Source organism: Hordeum vulgare, chromosome 1H (genome assembly GCF_904849725.1).
Source record: "Hordeum vulgare subsp. vulgare chromosome 1H, MorexV3_pseudomolecules_assembly, whole genome shotgun sequence".
Classification (NCBI taxonomy): domain Eukaryota; kingdom Viridiplantae; phylum Streptophyta; class Magnoliopsida; order Poales; family Poaceae; genus Hordeum; species Hordeum vulgare.
In genome coordinates, this window is record NC_058518.1 from 467,155,490 (window position 1) to 467,177,840 (window position 22,351).

Below are 22,351 nucleotides of genomic sequence, written 5' to 3' on the forward strand. Positions count from 1 at the left end.
CCGAAGGTAACTCCTCCACCCAACATCCTGGAGTTCTTTCCAGGGGAATTATGAGCCGAGGTTTGATCCCTCGCAAGACTTCCTGATTCGCCCGCTCGGCCTGCCCGTTTGACTGCGGGTGAGCAACTGCAGAGATATCAAGCCGGATATGTTCAAGGCGACAGAAATCCAGCATCGCTCCTTGGGACAAGTTAGTACCATTGTCCGTGATGATACGGTGTGGATATCCAAAACGGAAAATCAGCTTCTTCAGAAATTTTACCGCAGTCTCCGCATCGCAAGTCCCAACAGGCTCTGCCTCAATCCATTTAGTGAATTTATCAACCGCCACCAATAAGTGAGTCTTCTTGTTGGAGGACATCTTAAAGGGACCGACCATGTCCAGCCCCCAGACCGCGAAAGGCCAAGTAATGGGGATCATCCTCAATTCTTGAGCCGGCACATGAGCCTGTCTCCCATATCGTTGGCACCCCTCACACCGCCGTACTATATCTTCTGCATCTGCGTGAGCCGTCAACCAGAAGAAACCGTGTCGAAAGGCTTTTGATACCAAAGAACGTGACCCGGCGTGATGTCCGCAGTCTCCAGAATGGATGTCATTTAGGATTATGCATCCTTCCTCAGAGGAAACGCACCGCTGAAAGACCCCTGAAGCACTTCGTTTATATAGCTCGCCATTAATGATGACCATGGACTTGCTACGCCGAACAATCTGGCGAGCCAAAACTTCGTCAGTGGGTAACTCGCCACGAGCAAGATAAGCTAGATAAGGAAGAGCCCAATCCGGAGCGACATGGAGAGCCGCCACAAGCTGAGACTCGGGATCTGGTATCGCCAATTCCTCCTCCGTGGGTACAGTTACGGACGGTTTATGCAGGACATCCAAGAAAACATTAGGGGGGACCGGTTTTCTCTGTGAGCCGAGTCGCGAGAGGGCATCAGCTGCTTCATTGAGTCGCCGATCAACATGATCAACCTGGTACCCATGAAAATAGCCCGCCACGTCAGATACAGCTCGCTTGTAAGCCGCCATCATAGGATCTCGAGAGACCCAGGTGCGTGAAACCTGTTGCGCCACCAAATCTGAGTCCCCAAAGCATCTGACTCGGGTCAGGTTCATCTCTTTTGCTAGTCGCAAACCGTGAAGCAGAGCTTCATACTCTGCTGCATTATTTGTACAAGGGAACATGAGCCGGAGGACGTAGCAGAACTTATCTCCTTGAGGGGATATCAACACCACACCCGCCCCCAAGCCCTCCAACTGCCTGGATCCATCAAAATAAATAGTCCAATAGGTAAGGTCAGGCCGATCTTCCGGAGCCTGAAGCTCCGTCCAATCATTGACGAAATCAACTAGTGCCTGGGACTTGATGGCCATGCGGGGGGTATACTGTATGTGATGTGACCCAAGTTCTATTGCCCATTTGGCGATTCGCCCTGTTGCCTCGCGGTTTTGGATGACGTCGCCGAGGGGTGCGGAACTAACCACGGTGATCGGGTGTTCCTGGAAATAATGTTTAAGCTTTCGACTCGCCATGAACACCCCATAGACCAGTTTCTGCCAATGTGGGTATCGCTGTTTGGAAAGAGTTAACACCTCACTGATAAAATACACCGGGCGTTGTACCGGGTGTTCCTTTCCTTCCTCCTTTCTTTCGATGACCACAGCCATGCTGACCGCTTTGGAATTCGCGGCGATATACAGGAGCATAGGCTCCTTTTCAGTCGGGGCCGCCAGGACCGGCGGGTTAACCAATTGATGTTTCAAGGCCTGAAGTGCCTCGTCAGCCTCCTCTGTCCACACGAATCGGTCAGACTTTCTCAACAATTGATAAAGAGGAATCGCCTTTTCTCCGAGGCGGCTCACAAAACGACTGAGAGCCGCAATGCGACCCGCCAATCGCTGAACTTGGTTAACATTCGTCGGCTTGCCGAGGGAAGTAACCGCTTCAATTTTGTCCGGGTTAGCCTCGATGCCGCGCTCCGATACCAAGAAACCCAGTAGTTTTCCCGCAGGTACGCCGAAAACGCACTTGGTAGGATTTAGCTTCATCTGATATACCCATAAATTATCAAAGGTTTCCTTAAGGTCTTCCAGAAGTGTCTCCTCCCGGCGGGTCTTGATCACAATGTCGTGAACATAAGCATGGACGTTGCGGCCAATTTGGCTATGAAGACAATTCTGGATGCAGCGTTGGTAAGTCGCTCCTGCGCTCTTGAGCCCGAACGGCATGGACACATAGAAAAAGGCCCCGAAGGGGGTTATGAAAGCAGTCTTCTCCTGATCTTCCACAACCATTTTGATCTGATGATAACCTGAATAAGCGTCCAAAAAGCACAATCGTTCGCATCCCGGCACCGAGTCAATGATTTGGTCGATGCGGGGAAGAGCAAAAGGATCCTTGGGGCAAGCTCTGTTGAGGTCCGTATAGTCAATACACATACGGAACGTGCCATTCTTCTTGAGTACTAACACCGGGTTAGCTAGCCATTTGGGGTGAAAGACTTCCACGATGAACCCGGCGGCTAAAAGACGGGCGACTTCCTCTCCAATCGCCTTCCGTCGCTCCTCGTTAAACCTGCGAAGGTATTGTTGGACAGGTTTGCATTTTGGGTCAATATTAAGATGGTGCTCAGCGAATTCTCTCGGTACACCCGGCATGTCAGAGGGTTTCCATGCGAAGATGTCCCGATTCTCATGGACGAATTCGATGAGCGCGCTTTCCTATTTGGGGTCCAGACCCGTTCCAATGGTAAACTGCTTGGATGAATCGCCAGGGACGAAGTCGACTGTCTTCGTCTCATCCGTTGGTTTGAACTTGAGGGGCGACTCGGAATCTGTAGTCGGTTTCTTGAGTGGTGACATGTCTACCGGGTCAACATTGGCCCGGTGGTTTTTGAGCTCTTCCGCCGCGCAGGCGACTTCCGCATAGGCCGCGTCTCCTTCCTCACACTCCTTTGCAATTCTTCTATCTCCGTCGATCGTGATGGGCCCTTTAGGACCAGGCATTTTGAGCTTGAGGTAGACGTAGCACGGGCGGGCCATGAAGCGAGCATAAGCCGGTCGCCCGAACAGCGCATGGTACGGGCTTTTTAGTTTGAACCTCGAAGACCAGAAACTCCGACTTGTAATTCTGCGCAGTTCCAAACGCTACTGAGAGCCTGACCCGGCCTATCGGATAAGCCGATTTGCCCGGGACGATGCCGTGGAAGACCGTGGTTGAAGGAATCAAGTCTTTCTCTAATAGATTCATCCTCCGGAAGGTGTCGAAGTATAGGATATTAATGCTGCTGCCGCCATCCATTAGTACTTTCGATAGAGTGTAACCCGCCACTTGGGGAGCCACGACCAATGCCAGGTCGCCCGGGTTATCTATTCTCGGCGGGTGATCCTCTCTACTCCATGTTATGGTCTGTTCGGACCAGTGGAGATATCTGGGAACTGCCGGCTCAATTATGTTGTACGCCCGGTGATTTACCTTTTTATCACGTCTGCAAGCATTAGTGGTGAAAACATGATATTGCCCATTACTTAGCTGTTTAGGATTGTTGCGGAAGCCCCCATGGTCATCCTGGTCCTGCGGAGCCCCCAGTGGGGGCGGCTGCTGGAAAACTCCCGGCGGGTTGTACCGCCGTTGGTGGTGCACCGGGTACTGGCCGCCGCCTGGCTGCGGGCCCCCCTGTGCCTCTTCTTCGGGAAAACCGCCGAAGGGGTTGTGCCTTTGGTTGGGCGCGGCGAGTTGGTCTTGGCGACGGTTTGGATCTTCGCTTTGGCTCTTCTTGATTGCCTTGGCCCGAAATTCTCGCATCACGAAGCAGTTCTCCCAGGAGTGGCCCGCCGGGCCGTCGGCCGTGGTGTGGTGCGGGCAAGGGCCTTTGAGCAGCTCTTCGTAGTTACGCGGTCTTTTCCCACTGAAGCCTCGATTCTTCTTTTTGCCGTCATTGGCGTTGGTGTTGGCAACTAGATCCGAGGGCTCCTCATGTGGCCTACGCTTGCCGTTGGTCCCCTGGTTATGACGGTTGCGGCCTTGGAGGCGGGTGTGCTTATTCGTTGAATCGCCCTTCTTGGGCGAGTTACCCTTACCAATCTCGCCGGGATCCTTGGTATCATCGGCTTCGGCGTACCTAGTGAGGGTATCCATCAGCTCGCCCATATCCTGAACTTTCCGTTTGAGTCGCCCCAGTTTCTGGACCAGCGGTTCATAGTGGCAGTTGTGCTCGAGGATAAGCACAGCTTGCGCTGCCATGATGCCATTCGATGAATGGATAATTTCCACGACTCGCCGCGACCAATGATGCGCCGACTCATTCGGGCGTTGCACGCAGTGTTGCAAGTCGACGATTGTCATCGGCCGTTTACAGGTTCCCCGGAAGTTTTTGATGAAACGCTCCTTCAACTCGGCCCAGGACTGGATAGAATTGGGGGGTAAATTTTTCAACCAGGTGCGTGCCGATCCCTCGAGCATCATGGTGAAATATCTGGCGCAAACCGCCTCGTTTACGTCGAGCATGTCCATGGCGATCTCATAGCCCTCGATCCAAGATGTTGGTTCGAGATCTGGTGTGTAATTAGGCACCTTTCTCGGTCCTTCGAAATCCTTGGGCATTCTTTCTTTCCGAAGGGCCAGGGACAAGCAGGGCACCCCAACTCGCCCTCCAGTCCCCGCGGGAGGAGTCTGAGCCTCTTGAATGTTGGGTGGACCTCTGCCCGGCGGGTCCCGCTCGGGCGGGTTGTCCTACGGGAGGTGTCGCGGGGCGCTGTTTACGGCTGGCTGATCCTCCGGCCAACCCCTGGTATAGCTCGCCTGGGGGGTGGAGTGCAATCGCTCGGGGCTGTGTGAGAACTGCGCGTTTTGGACCACCGCCGTTTTCAACATCTCGATGGCGTTCCTTGCTCCGATCTCAGCTGGGGTGTTGCCGTGGATCGGGAGAGACTCCAGATGGCGAGTTGTGGCAAGCACGTTATCCACCGGGTTAGAGAAGTGGCCTCGGGGGGTACGGAAACGAGGAATTTGACCCTCAGTCGGCTGAATCAGCGGGTTAGGAGGGCGGCCCAGCCCTCCTGCTGGAGCGGCTCCCATCCCGGGTGTTTGGGGAGTGTCGAACAGGCGAGTCGGATTGAGATCATGGGGCAGGCGTCCCTGGTGCCTCCGCTGATGGACGGCGTCGGATGCGCGCTGCTGTCTTTCAAGCCGCCAATTGTCGGTGTTCAACCGCATCCTTTCGGCCGTAATCTGGGCCTGTCGAGTTTCCATCCTGGCGGACTCCGTCTCAGCATCCTGATGGGCCTTTGCCACCGCCTCCCTCAGTTTTGCTAACTCCGCATTTATCTCTTCTTGGTTCTCTGGCGTGAGGGGGGTTGACATTAGTCTTGTGATTTCCGCCGCTAAATCCACCAGGACTGCTGACGCACTTCTGGATGTCCCGCCGGTTCCATCGCCTCCGACGGGATTCTGTGCGGGTTGAGTCGCCCCAGCCATGTAGATGGCGATCTGGCGGCGGGTTCGATCGAGGATTTCCGGATCCATGGCCAATGACAAGCCCCCAAGACCGTCTCCGCGGAGGGACTGGATGGAATCGGAATCGCCCATGGATGATTCGTCGTCAGAGTTGATGGGGGTAACCTCCTGAGCCGCCGCGTGCTCTGGCTCCTCCGACCCCTGCGTGAAACCAACAAAGACCGGGTGGGTCAGATTCCGGGTTACGACTGGATGAACGTACCTGGCCGGCTCGACAATGTCGGAGGAGATGTCCGGCTCAGGAACGGATGACCCGATCATGCCGATGAAGACGTTGATCTTGCCGAAGGGGACCCTGTAGCCTGATTCGAGAGAATTTTCTTCAGGTCCCCATCGCCGGTTGTCGATGTAGGCTATGCCGCGTCGGCTCCAAGTCATGAGCGCCGCTGCATAACTCCCAGACCCTGGTAGGGCTCCCTTTGAGAACTCAACTCCACCTTGCGCAGGCCCCACGGTGGGCACCAACTGTCGTGGTTTTGTCATGGCAGATGTCCTCGTGAAAGGACTTGATACTGGAGCCATCGCACCTTGGTGGCGACTCAAAGGGGTTAAGCGGGAGAGACACGGCGATTTATCCAGGTTCGGCCCCTCGAGAGGAGGTAATAGCCTACGTCCTGCTTTGTGTGTATTGTTATGGATTCGATTACAAGGAAGGCGTAACTCGCCTGAACCTAGCACTCGATGATTTCTAACCTACCTCTCCCCCTCCAGATTCGCCTTTATATATAGGTCGAGGCCCTAGGGTTTACAAGAGTCCCTTCCCCTTCACAAATCATGACCACCGCGGTCTCTAAGTCGCCGTCCTGCAAAACCCGGAGACCTTCCACAAATCATAACCATCCTGCGACTTTGAACCGCCCAGGCTGAGGCCCAACTAGCCCTAAAGGATGAATCGCCTTACAAGTAACCCGGCCCATATTCGGCGGGTTACTTAATAAGCAATATCCCCAACACCTATGATCTATATATTTGTCCCCCTTTAGCAACTAGTTACCAAAAAGTTCAAAAGTATAGAGCTAATCGTCTCTCTGGGCAGCTAATGACAGAGTCAACAGAAGATCGTCCACGAAGGCTTCTGTTGAGTGTCATGGAGCTGGAGAAGTTGATATTGGAGGTGCTTGAGCTGGAGCTGGAGCTAAAGGTAAAGATGCTTGAGCTGATGAAGTCTGTCTTGTCTCTGGAGCAGGTACAACAACTGTCCTAGGCTTGGTGCTGAACCGAGTGGTGGTAAGAGGAGGCGATTCTTCTTCTTCATCATCATCATCTGGGTGTGGAATCTGCTTTGAGTCAACTTCATGTTGAAGTTGTTTGACTATAGTGGTCAACTCCGTTACCTTCACATCCATGTCATGAAACTTTGTTTCCTTGACTCTCTCTAGGCTCTTATGATTTTGCAGAATCTCCGAGATGTTCTTCTCCTTACCTTGGACAGAGCTAACTAGAAATACAATTTTCTCAGCTTGAGTTCTGAGCTATGGAACTCGTGGTGCCACATTTCTAGCTCAGCTTCTGTTGCCTCTGCTTCCATTCTAGCTGCTGCTGAGCTAGGATCATTGTCATCCATGACCACTTAATTGTCTTCAAATTCCGATTGAAAAGGTAAATGGGGACGATCAAGGAGACATGCATGATTTCCTAGCTTGGTATTGATAGGCATCTAAATGTATGGGGCATATCCACAAGATCTTTTCTGATCAGCAGCAGTCCTCCGGATAGTCTCTACTATCAAGTCCATCACTCTGAATCTAGTGTGAGAGTGCAAATGGTGGAGCAAATTGATGGAGTGACCACTAATCATCCTATCATCACCTGATTTAGGCATCAAGGTGTGTCTCAGAATGGTGTTAGTTGTGGGTATTCCTGCTTGCAAGAAGCCCATCTTGTGAGTTGCCAAAAACTTGTGAGGAATTGGCTTGTACATTTTGGCCATGGAGTTGTGACTCATCTTCGACTCAGAGTATGCATCAACATCAATCTCTTTCTTCTTAGGGGCACCAATGATAGTGGCCCACTCATCAATTGTTGACTCATACTTATGACCATCAGTCATCCAGACAATAGAACCATCTCCACAGAAATGAACAGTTGAGTATAATTGCATGATCAGTTCATCATTCCATGGGGTCGTCTCTTTTCCAACAAAATCTTCCATGTCTACAAACTTGAAATTGTCTTGCACACGAGGAAAGAATTTTTCATTAGCTTTAATGTAAGCCCAGTCAACATATCTCATATAACTAACAGCTGGACTTTTGTCATACTAATCAGTCTCATAGAAATCTTGTTGTTCCTTGGTGTGAAACCTTGGATCAATAGTTGTCCTTCTCCTCCTGGCATATGGATTTGGAGCTCTCCATTTCCTCAAACCTACATCTTTCCTCTTCTTCATATATTCGGCTGCTGGATGAGCATCATTGTGCGGTGGTAGATTTGGTCGGAGCTTTCTGAGAATGAGTGCATTCTCTTCTTCTTCCTATGGAGCAAAGGCACCGGAAGGAGGGCGTTTCTCCTTGGCAGCTGCAGCAATATCCTTTGTAGTCTTCTTATGAGCTACATCCTTTTTAGCCATAGAAGGAGGCATAGGAGCAAATTTCCTGGGCATGGCATCAGCCATGAGCTTCTTCTTCGAAGGAGGAGCTGGGATCTCATCTTCTCCAGCAGCATCTTCTGGTTCCTCATACATACAAGTTTTTCTCCCAACAACATGAATCACCCTTTTCGTGGCTCTCTTCACACCAGCCTTCTTAGCAGGTTTTTCAGTGGAGAGTGCCGTACTCTGCCTTGTAGACTCAGGAGCTCTAAGATCAGTAGGTCTTGCATACTCTTTCCTGACAGCCTTCTTAGGAGCCTTTGGAGGAGCTGAAGTTTCCCATGGCACCAAATCTGAGTCCTCTTCTTCTAAATTAAGATTCTTCCACTGTCTGGTGGCTGCCGTGGGCAAGCCATCACTACTAGGGAAAAGCCTAGCAGTAGCGCGGGTATTAGGTGTATCGGTAGTGCGGGGTCCCATGGACATCACAAAGTTTCATCGCTACAGAAACTATACAAGTTCAACTCACACATATCATCATCATCGGCATCGTAAATCACTAGAAGTTCCATACTTCCAAATCATCGAGGATGTACCCTAGCTTCTTGAACAGCGTGAGGTCCTGACGTCGCATGCCTATGCGAGTTCGAATATCACCTTGCGATATAGGCTCGTGGCGGAACATCCTCTTCTCTTCGACGACTTCCTTCATGATGATCGTCGCAATGTCCCTCTGGATATGAAAGAAGTCATGTCTTAGTTTATTATCCACTTCTCCATGAGATTCTACCCACTCGCGGATATGATCATCGTTTCTGCTTGTCATGCGAAGCTTTCGGTGATCCCTTATGAACTCCATCATGAGATGGAGGAGGTATAATCCATCGTTCTTGCTTGGTTTTGAGACATGGATGCAACATAAGTTAGTTCTATGCGAGAAACCCGTCTTCTTGTTCCTTTGTTTCCTGATCTACAGGTGGCCACCCCTCAAGCTTAAGCCTTGGAGAGCATCATCTAGAATATTCATTACGTGGGTGTAGTCCTTCTTCTCGTAGTTTCTGGTAGGGTCAAAATAGAAGGCGTGGGAGACTCGTGGGTAAAGAATGATAAGGAAGGCACACCCGTTGCTGCGGAGAAAAACACCTGAAACTATTCTCCATATGAGCTAGAAGAAATGATTGAAATGTACGAAAGGGTTGTCCGGTACTGACTTACTTTGGATGATAAGCAGGAGGACAATTTCCTAGTCCTTAGTCAGCACCATGAAGTTTTCGAGGTACTCCCTAGCAATTTTATGCTCAATGTCGCCGAGACTCAAGAAGGACTCGTGCATGTAGTATGGATCCGCGACACAGATTTGCGAGACTTCTTCTCTCTTCATGATGGAGCTCATATGTAGCGCAAAAAGGCGGACGATTGTACAATCGAGCCGCGTGATACGTCTCCAACGTATCTAATTTTCCAAACTCTTTTGCCCTTGTTTTGGACTCTAATTTGCATGATTTAAATGGAACTAACCCAGACTGATGTTGTTTTCAGCAGAAATGCCATGGTGTTGTTTTTGCGCAGAAATAAAAGTTCTTGGAATGACCTGGAAATTTACAAGGATTTTTTGTGGAATATATAAAAAATACTGGCGCAAGAATTACCTGGAGACGTAGTGCCAGGAGCCCACAAGCACAGGAGGCGCGACCCCCCCTAGGCCGCGCCTGGCATGCTTGTGAGGCCCTCGTGGCTCCGTAGCCTCCAACTCCAGCTCTATATATTCTCTCTCGCCAGTAAAAAATTAAGAGAGAAGAGTTCATCGCGTTTTATGATATGGAGCCGCCGCCACCACATATTCTTCCTTTGGAGGGCAGATCTGGAGTCCGTTCTGGGCTCCAGAGAGGGGGAATCGACGACGTCGTCATCACCAACAATCCTTCATCACCAATTCCATGATGCTCTTCATCGTTCATGAGTAATCTCATTGTAGGCTTGCTGGACGGTGATGGGTTGGATGAGATCTATCATGTAATCGAGTTAGTTTTGATGGGGTTTGATCCCTAGTATCCATTATGTTCTGAGATTGATGTTGCTACTACTTTGCTATGCTTAATGCTTGTCACTAGGGCCCGAGTGCCATGATTTAAGATCTAAACCTATTATGTTTTCATCAATATATGTGTGTTCTTGATCCTATCTTGCAAGTTATAGTCACCTACTATGTGTTATGACCCGGCAACCCCGGAGTGACAATAGCCGGAACCACTCCCGGAGATGACCATAGTATGAGGAGTTCATGTATTCACTATGTGCTAATGCTTTGTTCCGGTTCTCTATTAAAAGGAGACCTTAATATCCCTTAGTTTCCATTAGGACCCCGCTGCCATGGGAGGGATGGACAGTAGATATCATGCAAGTTCTTTTCCATAAGCGCGTATGACTAAATACGGAATACATGCCTACATTACATTGACGAAGTGGAGCTAGTTACATATCACCCTATGTTATAAATGGTACATGATGAATGTCATCCGACATAATTATCCATCACCGATCCAATGCCTACGAGTCTTTTCCTACTGGTCCTTTCTAAGTTACTTTACCGCTACTGCTGTCACTACTGCTACTGTTACCGCTGCTACCGCTACTATCGCACTACTTTGCTACTGAAACTCAGCTGCAGATACTAAGTCTTTGAGGTGTGGTTTAATTGACAACTCAACTGCTAATACTCGACAATATTCTTTGGCTTCCCCTTGTGTCGAATCAATAAATTTGGGTTGAATACTCTACCCTCGAAAACTGTTGCGATCCCCTATACGTGTGGGTTATCAAAACCTTTTTCTGGTGCCGTTGCCGGGGAAGCATAGCTCTATTCTCTGAGTCACTTGGGATTTACGTCTGTTGATCACTATGAGGAATCCGAGAGATCTAAACACTAAAGTCTTGCCCTCAACTACGAGGACATGTAAGGAACTGCCATCTAGCTCTGCACTTGATTCACCTTCAGTTATGAGTAAATTTGCGACACCACCACCTACTAGAAATTCTGATGTGTCGCATGTGCTTGATGATGCTACTTCTGCTATCCATGATGCTTATGATGATGCTTTGCTTGATAATGATATGCCACTGGGTGCATTTCTCGATGCACAAATTTCTAGAGTTGCTGCTGAATGTGATGATACTTCTGAAACTGATGAAATTATCGAAGTGGAACCTGCTGTTTCACCCATTAGACCTAGCTCTCCTAGATATTAATTGCCTAATATACCTGAGGGTTATGTTATGGAGGGAGAGGTAGCTGAAGATTTTCTTGCTTGTAAGGATAGCTATGATCTTGAGAATTTATTGCGCAAGTGGAAAGAAAAATCTCTGAATGCTAGAATGAAATATGATCCTATGTTTGCTACTTCACCCATCTTTGTTACCGATAAGGATTATGAATTCTCTGTCGATCCTGAGTTAATCACTTTGGTCGAATCTGATGCTTTTCATGGTTATGAGTGTGAAACGGTTGTAGCACATCTTACTAAGCTGAATGATATAGCCACCCTATTCACGAATGAGGAAAAGATTCGCCATTACTATATCCTTAAGTTGTTTCCTTTCTCACTAAAGGGTGATGCTAAGACTTGGTTTACTTCTCTTGTTCCTAGTTGTGTGCGTAGTCCCTAGGATATGATTTACTACTTCTGTGAGAAATATTTTCCTACCCATAAGAAACAAGCTGCCTTGTAGGATATATATATATATATATAGCTTTGTGCAAGTTGAAGAAGAGAGTCTCCCACAAGCTTGCGGGAGGCTTGTCCAGTTACTTAATGCTTTGCCTGATCACCCTCTTGAGAAAAATGAAATACTTGATATCTTTTATAATGGACTAACTCATGCTTCTAGGGACCACCTAGATAGTTGTGCTGGTTGTGTTTTCAGGAAACGAACTGTGGAACAAGCTGAAATTCTATTGAATAATATCTTGAGCAATGATAATGCTTGGACTGTTCACGAACCACCTCCGAAGCGAACTCCAAAGAAAAGAGGTATTCTATTCCTCAGTCCTGAAGATATGCAAGAAGCCAAGAAATCTATGCAAGATAAAGGTATTAAATCTGAAGATGTTAAGAATCTACCACCTATCGAAGAAAGATATGGTCTTGATAACCCGACACAGGTAGTAGAGGTAAATTCTCTTCGTAGATTCGATGCGAGTGATATTCCTTATGATAAACCTGCTAGCTTATGCTTAGATGAATTAGATAACTTCATTGCCAAACAACAAAGTTTCAATGATTATGTTAGCAGACAATTGGAACAAAATGCTCGTATGATTAATCATATAAGTGCTTGTGTGGATAGGAATGTCAATGATCTTAAGATTTTGAGTAAACATGCCTCTATGGTCACTACTCAAGTAGAACACATACTTAAGGCTAAAAATGACTTGCTCAATGAGATGAATGAAAATTCTGTTAGAGTTGTCACTAGAGGTGGTAGAATGACTCAGGAACCTTTGTATCCTGAGGGCCATCCTAAGAGAATTGAACACGATTCTCAAGGAGTTAACACTGATGCACCTAGTCATCCTGGTATTAGGAAGAAAAAGAAAGATAATAGGAACTTGCATGCTAGCAACCCCGTTGCTGTTACACCCGAGAATCCAAATGATGTCTCTGTTTCTGATGCCGAAACACAATCTGGTGATGAACATGAGCCTAGTGATAATATTGATAGTGGTATTCATGTTGATGCTCAACCTAGTAATGATAAGGATGTGGAGATTGAACCTGTTATTGATCTTGATAACCCACAACCTAAGAACAAGAGATATGATAAGAACGACTTTATTGCTAGGAAGCATGGTAAAGAAAGAGAACCATGGGTTCAGAAACCTATCCCTTTCCTCCCAAACCATCCAAGAAAAAGGATGATGAGGATTTTGAGCACTTTGTTGAAATGATTAGACCTGTCTTTCTGCAAATGCGCTTGACTGATATGCTTAAGATGTCTCCTTATGCTAAGTTCATGAAAGATATTGTGACTAATAAAAGGAAGATACCTGAGGTTGAGATTTCCACCATGCTTGCTAATTACACCTTCAAAGGTGGGACTCCTAAGAAACTAGGTGATCCCGAAGTTCCCACTATACCTTGCTCCATTAAAGGAAATTATGTTAGAACTGCTTTATGCGATCTTGGAGCCGGAGTTAGTGTTATGCCTCTCTCTCTATATCGTAGACTTGAATTGGATAAGTTGACACCTACTGAAATCTCCTTGCAAATGGCCGAAAAATCAAATGCTTTTCCTATCGGCATTTGCGAGGATGTGCCTGTTGTGGTTGCTAACGTTACTATCTTAACAGACTTTGTTATTCTGGATATTCCCGAGGATGATGCCATGGCGGTCATCCTTGGAAGACCCTTTTTAAACACTGCATGGGCTATTATTGATTGCAACAAAGCCAATGTCACTTTCCATGTTAATGGTAATGAGCACACGGTGCACTTTTCGAAGAAACAATATCGAGTTCATTGCATCAATGCTATTGAAAAATCTTCATCAATTCTTATTGGAAGCTTTGAATGCCCTATACCTAATGTCAAGATGAAGTATGATTTACTTGTTGGGGATATGCACATCCCCGGTGAGGTAACCTAGTGATTATTCGAAAACTCTTTGTCTTTATGTGATTCGAAAAAAGTTTGTCAAAGAGACTTGATCAACCTCATTGACGGATTTCTTTTGATGACCATGAGATGGATGAATCTAGGAAGTCACAACCCTCTGTTCCCAACTTTTACTTTTGGTTGTTTAGAAGAAAAATGATAAATTTAGCTTTATTTTTCCTGTTTTCTACTTTTTCCGTACCTTAGAAAAGTCACCCGAAAATAAAAGTTCTCCAAATGCCTTGAAATTCAAGTGTGATTTTTTTTGGAATTTTTGAAAATTTATGAGATAGAAATTTAGTCAGGGGGATGCACTAGTGGGCCACAAGCCCAAGAGGAGCGGGCACCCCCCTGGCCGCGCCTGGCAGGCTTGTGGGTCCCACGTGTCCCACCTCCACTTATTCCAGCTCCCATCTCCTTCTCCTACCTCCAGAAAAAATCATCCCACAACTCAAACCCGTGTTCTTGCTCTTCTTGCTGCGTTTTTTGATGTCCTTGTGCAAAGCCCCATTCACCAAATTGTTCTCGGGGATTGTTCCTTGGTATGTGACTCCTCCATTGGTCCAATTAGTTTTTGCTCTAGTGTTTTATTCGTTGCATATTTTTGCTGCCTTGGTGACCCTGTTCTTGAGCTTTGCATGTTAATTTTAGTTGGTCCCAAGTAGTTCTGATGCATGATATGGCCTGTAGGCACTTGTAGGAGTAGTTGCTATGAGTTTTGTTGAGCCTTGTTCACTTTTCTTTTGAGTCACTAAAAATTCCAGAAATTTTCAGAGAAAGAAAAAGGAAAAGATGAGGAGGTTCCTAAGAGGCTCTTCAAGCCGTGACCCCAAGGAATATGAAAATGAGAAGAAGAAACCCAAGTATCCGGTCCCCCGAGTTGCGGAAGTTCGAGCATGCGAGTGGCCAAGCGATGTGTTCTTACACACCGCCGGTCTTTATGAGGATTTTATCACTTGGTGGAGAAAGCAGGACTAACCGCGTTTGTCGAAGATAAGTGTCCACAATACCTCCTCCTCGCTAATATTTTCGTGCAAAGCTTTAATTTCTATCCAAGGAAGAGTCCTTCTATGGTTGAGTTCAAGTTATATGATATCCCCCAGCACATGTCACTTCAGTATTTTTGCAATGTTTGCAATTTACCTTATGTTGGGGATATTCATGAACCTTGTCCGCGAGATTTGGAGGCTTTCATTGATACTATTTCTGTAGGAGAGGAGAGAGGAGTGTCTTGCTCTAGAGTTGCTAGCATACATTTTTCCGTGCTTCGGTATGTCTCATTATTCGTGGGAAAATGTTTGATTGGCCGTGGGAAAGCTGGGGCTCTTAGCTCCCCAGATCTTGCTGTTTTGCACGAAGCTCTTTAAAATGATAAAAATTATACCTTGGGCGCTATAGTGGCTCAAAGGTTGAACACGAACTGTACTAAAGGCGTTGTTTATGGAGGTATCTATGCTACCCGCCTTGTTAAACATTTTGAGATACCTATTAGACTGTACGAGGAAGAAGAGATGCTTCTTCCTGAGAGATATTTAGATTATGATAGCATGGTTCGCCATGACTTTCTTGATAGAGATAATAATAAGAGGATGATTTATAACTTGGTATTTAGCGAGGGTACTCGTGAGACTATTACTTTGCCTGCTACTTCTTTGTTCAATCTTCATCTAGGCAGGTACATTATTATGCCCTCAGACATCTAAGCATATTGGGGCATAGCGCCACTGAGGTGCCCGTGCCCAAGCTACCAGTCGAGTACCAGATGCCAGTTTATCAGTGGGAGCCAAAGGAGCTCACCCAGTAGTGGCACCCTCAGTACACTCTCGAGTACCCCGGAGACGGTTACTTTCCCCCTTGGAAGTAGACCAACTTAGGCGAAAAGCCTAAGCTTGGGGGAGTATGTGTTTCTGACCGACATTATATTCATGCTCACACATTCACTTTAATAGTCGGGGTTCACTTTCCAGCTTGCTTAGTGGTATTTAAAAAGAAAACCCAAAAATATTTCCCGTTCTTCTTTTGCTTGTTGGGAGCTTTCCCGTGTAAATAGTTTTCTTTTTCTTTGGGTCAAGGCAAAAGACCACGGTTAAAATGTTTAGTGGCTCTCACATGCATAATTGCTTATCCGTCAAAGAGCCCGTATTACTTTGTCTTCTCCTCTGAGTTTGCTTGCAGATTCCAGCTTAGTCCAATGCACGAACACTCTCACTATTATTCACATCATTCGGTCGTGCAAGTGAAAGGCTATAATGACGATATATGATGAAGTGACTGAGCCTGGAAAAGCTGGTATGAACTCGACCTATTTTGTTTTTGTAAATATGACTGCTCATCGTTCCTAATTCAATATTGTTATGAGAGAAACTTGTTTGCAATGACAACTTAGAGATCATAGTTTCTAATGCCATGCTTAATTAGCTAGGAGCTTATAATGGTTTGTCTTGGATGCCGACATGAATTTCAAGATGATTATGATGTAGTATGATAGGATGGTATCGTCCTTTGAATGATTCAAGTGGCTTGACTTGGCACATCTTCACGCATGTAGTTGAAATAAAATCAACATAGCCTCTGTGATATTCATGTTTATGGTGATTTATATCCTACTCATGCTTGCACTCAATGTTGGTTAATTTCAATGCATTTTGATGACTATTGTCGCTCTCTAGTTGGTCACTTCCCAGTCTTTTGCTAGCCTTCACTTGTACTAAGTGGGAATACTGCTTGAGCATCCACTTCCAAGAACCCAAAGTTGTTCCATATGCGTCCACCATACCTACCTATATGCGGTATCTACCTGCCGTTCCAAGTAAATTTTCATGTGCCACTCTCTAAACCTTCAAGTAATAATCTGTTTTGTATGCCCGAACCACTCATGTGGTGACAAGGGGCGGTCAGTATCTTCCATGCTAGGTGTGTTATCCTCGATACGTGTTTATTCACTATCACTCATGAGAAAGGGGCCGGTAATCGGAATGCCCAGTTCCATGCTCAAATCAAAAATATAATTGTAAACAAAACCCCCCTGGATTTTTGTTGGTATGGACGGCACCCGACGATTCGGCTAGTCGTGGAGTGTGATTGATCGGTGGTGGGGGAGTCAAAACTTTATTTTTCTGTTTGGGAACCGCCTATAATATGTGTAGCATGGAAGATGGTGAAAACTATTTGTCATCGCGTTGACAATGAAAGCATGCCACCCAAAATTATTTATCTCTGTTTTAAAAGCTTGAGCTCTGGCACCTCTGCAAATCAATGCTTCCCTCTACGAAGGGCCTATCTATTTACTTTTCTGTTGAGTCATCCTCTTCTTATTGAAAGGCACCAATTAGAGAGCACCTCCATCATTTTTATGCTTTGCTATTAATTGATATTGAGTATGACTGTGACTGGGTCTTCTTTGCCATGAATTACAATGTTCAGTCAGCCCTTGGTTGTCGGTGGGATAACCCCGGGGTAGGCTCATCAAGCCTGCTCCTTCATTTCCGGCCCAAAGGATATGAAGATATACAGTTTCCCAAGGCCCAAGTCTTCCGGCTGGCTAGGCTGTGCCTACCGGCTAGAGGACGAGGCGGTCACCCCTCTGGCCGGTCAGGCAACCCCTGCCGGCTAGGAATGAGGCCGCCGCATCGAAGACGGTTAGCCAAGAAGGCTAGCCGGCCGAGGATCACAAGTCACATCAGATCATAGGTCATGAGGAGACCTTATGATTAAAGGTAGCTACGCGTCAGCAAACGTACTGGATCGGGGCATCTGGCACGTACGAGCGTCGGCGGCCACGCCGCTGACCTACCCCGACTTTGATCCATCACCTAGCATAGTGTCGGACCGTCGCACTCCCACTCGAATCTCGCTGCATGATGCTCGACGTACAACGCATGCTCGGCGTCAACCTTATGCGAGAGCCCCATTGGCCAACCGATGGGTCCCACTGTGAAGCGAGACCATGCAGCCGACGGGCCCCTCAAGCGACAAGACAAGACTCTAGTGGGCCCCTGGCCAGCCGGTGAGGCTGCCAGCCGGGTCCCACACTTGTACCCTTTATCCATATTGTAGGCCGACAGCTTCGTTTACAAAACCCCCCGGTCGCCCTTCATGCAGGGGGGCCGACCATTCCACAGTAAAACAACACTACACACTCACCAACCACACAGAGAGAGGTAGAGACGAGCCGGCTGCTCCCCTGTTCCTCCTCACAACACAGTTCCAGGAGCAACCCTGTACTCTGCTAATACACATCAAACACTCCGGCAGGACTAGGGGTATTATCTCTACGGAGAGCCCTGAACCTGGGTACATCGTGCGTTCCATGCATGTACCAACGTCGTTCCCAGCGCCCACCTTTGTCCCTTCGGTTCTCACCGACTTTAGCCTACCTATGGCATATGTTGTGAGTATTCACTGACATTTGGCGCCCCCCGTGGGGCCGATCGCGGCATCGGCTGGCTTTACGCGCTGGGCGGGGCTCCGCACCTACACCATCGGATGCATCGCGTTCGGATCAGTTTGCATGCCCGTGGAGCCCGCTTTCGACGAGGCAACACCCATGATGATCGATGTCCCCGTCCGCCTTGCGGATTTGGACGAAGATTCTGATGACGAGACGCTTCCTAGCGTCGTCGTCGCTGCTATGGAGAACCTCAGCGTTCTCTTCAGCGACCTACGTCTCAACGACCGTTCGCGCTACTTCGGCGAGGACTTCGAAGTTGAGGCGCTCTGCGCCAGCTTCAGCAGGCTCTCTATCGCTGAGATGCCTGTCCACGACGTATATCCCAGCAACGTCCTCGTCTTCGACGGCCCTTCGCTGTCTGCGGGGTTCTTCACCCCATACCACATTGCTGCCTTCTCCAACACCGTGGAGGTGATGGTAATCGGCGCCGGCACCAGCACGGGTCCCGACAAGGCATCAACAGATGCCGGTGAGCCTGCTGCTGCCACCACCGATGGTCTTCGGGACGCCATCGCTGGCCTGAAGACACCTGTCGCAGCTTCCGCAAACCCTGTTGACGCCCGGGCCTCACTGGAGGAGGCTCGCAAGCGTATCTTGGAGGAGGGTATCGCCATCGCTTCGGCAAAGCATCGGATGGAGGCCACGCAGCGTGAGTATAACTCCGCATACGACCTCACTCCGATTTCCGAGGCTCCTAGCCGGCTTGGATCGGTCCGCATCCGCGGCTAGTTCATCGCCGAAGTCCTAGGTGGCGTCCAGCTCACCTACGAGACCCCTGCGGCTAACATGCGAGCGGCTCAGGCAGCCATGGAGGAGATGGCGAGCCTGGAAGGCGATGAGCGCACTTTTCAGGAGAAGCGGGTCAAGGACCTCCTTGACGCCGCCAACCAGCAACACGCTCGGTTTGACCCCAATCAGGCCCAGTCAGAGTCTCCGGGACCCAACCCAGGAGCACGCCGCAACCCTAGCGGTCAACATCATGCAGAAGGATCTTCCTCGCATTGCCCTTCCGGCTGAAGGGGCGAGGGAACCACGACCGGCGCTGTCAGCGCCAGAGCAAGCACACTTCGGGCTTGCGTCGCGGAGGCGACGAGGGCGATTCGGAGTGTGAGACTCTTCCCCCGCGAAGAACTCACGTCTCTGGTTCGCGAGGCGCCTCCCCTATCGCCACTCGGAATGGCGCTCACATTTCCCAGGATGATCGGGACACTCCCTGACGTCTTATCGTCCTGGCCCAGCCAGCCCTCCTAGAGGAAGACGGTCCCGTCGGTCTGGCCTGCTTCGGCCCCTGGATCCGAGGGGAGCCGTTCCCCTGAGGTTTCACCTTGCCTCGGGACACGCCCAAATAGAACGACACGGCCAAGCCAGAGAACTGGCTTATTGACTACACCACGGCCGTCGGCATTGCCAGGGGCAACAAGCGTGTAGCGGTCCACTACGTGCCACTCATGTTGACCGGCTCGGCCCGGACATGGCTTAACAGCCTTCCGGCCGGCAGTGTCAACTCCTGGGTGGACTTCAAGGATGCGTTCGTCCACAATTTCACTGGCACCTACAAGCGCCCTGGCCGGCCCCGTGAGTTGGCCTTGTGTATCCAGAAGCCCGAAGAACCCCTTCGCGACTACGTCACCCGATGGACGGAGCTCCGTAACTCCTGCGAGGGGGTGCATGAGGTACAAGCCATCCATTACTTCATCGACGATTGCCGAGACGACACCCTCCTCAAGCACAAGATTATGTGCTCCGAGCCCACCTCTCTGCCGGTGCTCATGGCCAAGGCGGACAAATACGCCACCGCCGACTCAGCGATGCGCGTCAAGGTGACTGCCTCTGACAAGGCTATCCCTACGCCGGCTACTCCCAAGCCGGCTGGGGACAACCGAGGCGGCCAAAACAACAACAAGCGCAAGGCGGATGAGATGGATTCCCGCTCCAACTGCAAGTTGGTGGCCAGCGTGGAGGGCGAAACATCGGCTCCTCAAGCCGGCCCTCCGCGAAGGCGTCCCAACCGGAACAACACCAACTGGCTGCCCAAGCAGTCCTTCGAGTAGCTGCTCGACGCCCCCTGCAAGATACATTCTGGGGCGCAGCCGTCCACCCATACCCTTCGACAGTGCAGCTTTGCATGCCGGCTGTCGCAAGTGGATGGCCTGCTGGCTCCTCCAGGTGCGCAGGCGGCACCTCGTGCACCGGCTCTTGGCCACACTCCGGCTCCGCCGCCGCCGCCTCGCGACGACGGCCACAACCAAGAGGACTACCCTCAACAAGACGGAGCGTTCGTCGTCTTCACCAGTGAAGGCGACGACAAGCACAACTTGCTCTAGAGGTGGCGCGAGGTGAATGCCACGGTTCCCCCGGTTCCCCAGTACATGCATTGGTCGGACAAACCAATTACATGGAGCCGGGTGGACCATCCTGTGGTGATGCTCAACCCGGGGTCATACGCGCTCGTCCTCGACCCCACCTTTGCCTCCAAGAGGCTCATGTGCCGATTCTTCTGGGTGTTGGTTGACGGCGGCAGCAGCATCAACATCCTCTACCTCGACACTCTCCTCAAGCTCGGACTCAAGGAGACGGACGTCCTACCGACCAGTACTGTCTTCCATGGCATCGTGCCTGGGCAGTCCTGCTCGCCCATTGGTAAAATCCAGCTGGATGTCCTCTTCGGTGACAAAGCCCACTTCCGCCGAGAGTCCATATGGTTCGAGGTAGTGGACCTCAGCAGCCCGTATCACGCGCTGCTGGGAAGGCCGGCTCTAGCCAAGTTTATGGCCATTCTGCACTACGCCTACCTGAAGATCAAGATGCCGGGTCCCAAGGGCATCGTCACTGTTGTTGGCGACTACAAGAAGTCGCTCGAGTGGGCCCAAGATAGCAGCCGCCTCGCCGACGCCCTGGTGATTGCTGAGGAGAAGCGGCAGATCGACTGGCTCGTGGCCGAAGCTACTGAGCAGCCGACGATTCCTTCTCCTCCGTCCCAATCGGCCAGCAAGGGCTCTTTCAAGCCGGCTAAAGAGACCAAGCAGGTCCCTGCCAACCCAAATCAGTGTGTCACCATCGGGACTGGCCTCAGCCCCAAATAGGAAGGCGAGCTCGTCGACTTCCTCCGTGAGAATCGGGACATCTTTGCATGGTCCCCATAGGACATGCCGGGTGTTCCGAAGAAGTACGCCGAGCACAAACTTCATGTGCGACCGGATGCAAAGCCGGTGAAACAACCCTTGCCCCGCTTCGCCGAGGGGAAGCGACGCACGATCGGAGAAGAGATCACCCGGCTTCATCATGGAGGTTTTCCACCTGGACTGGCTGGCTAATCCTGTCTTGGTGCTGAAGAAGAACAACACCTGGTGAATGTGCATCGACTACACTGGCCTGAATAAGGCCTGTCCGAAAGACCCTTTCACGTTGCCTAGGATAGATCAAGTGATTGACTCCACTGCAGGCTGCGAACTGCTGTTGTTTCTGGATGCTTATTCAGGCTACCATCAAATCAAGCTGGATCCATGATCGCCTGAAAACCTCCTTCATCACGCCCTTCAGGGCCTACTGCTACACCACCATGACGTTCGGTCTGAAGAACGCTGGTGCGACGTTCCAACGCTGGATGCAACAGTGCCTAGTGCCACAGATCGGCAGAAACATCCACGTCTATGTGGATGACATCATCGTCAAGACGAACCAGCACTTCAGCCTCCTCGACGACTTGCGGGAGATGTTCGCCAACCCGGGCGAGTACAAGATCCGGCTCAACCCGGAGAAGTGCATCTTTGGGGTTCCAGGCGGCAAACTCTTGGGGTTCTTCGTGTCCGCCCGCGGCATCGAGGCGAACCCCGAGATGATCGGCACCATCGAGCGGATGGTGCGGCCGGCTCGAATCCTCGACGTCCAGAAGTTCGCCGGCTGCTTGGCGTCCCTTAGCCGGTTCGTCAGCCGGCTTGGCGAGAAGGCCCTTCCACTCTACCAGCTCATGAAGAAGACAACAAAGTTCGAGTGGAACGACTAGGCGGACGAAGCCTTCCGCGACCTCAACCGGGTAATCTCGAGCCTGCCAATCTTGGTAGCGCCGTGTGAAAGGGAACCCATAGTCATATACATTGTAGCGAGCACTCACGTGGTTAGCATAGTGTTGGTAGTTCAGTGTAAGGAGAAGGGCAAGGCACTGCCAGTGCAACACCCAGTCTATTACCTTTGCGAGGTCTTG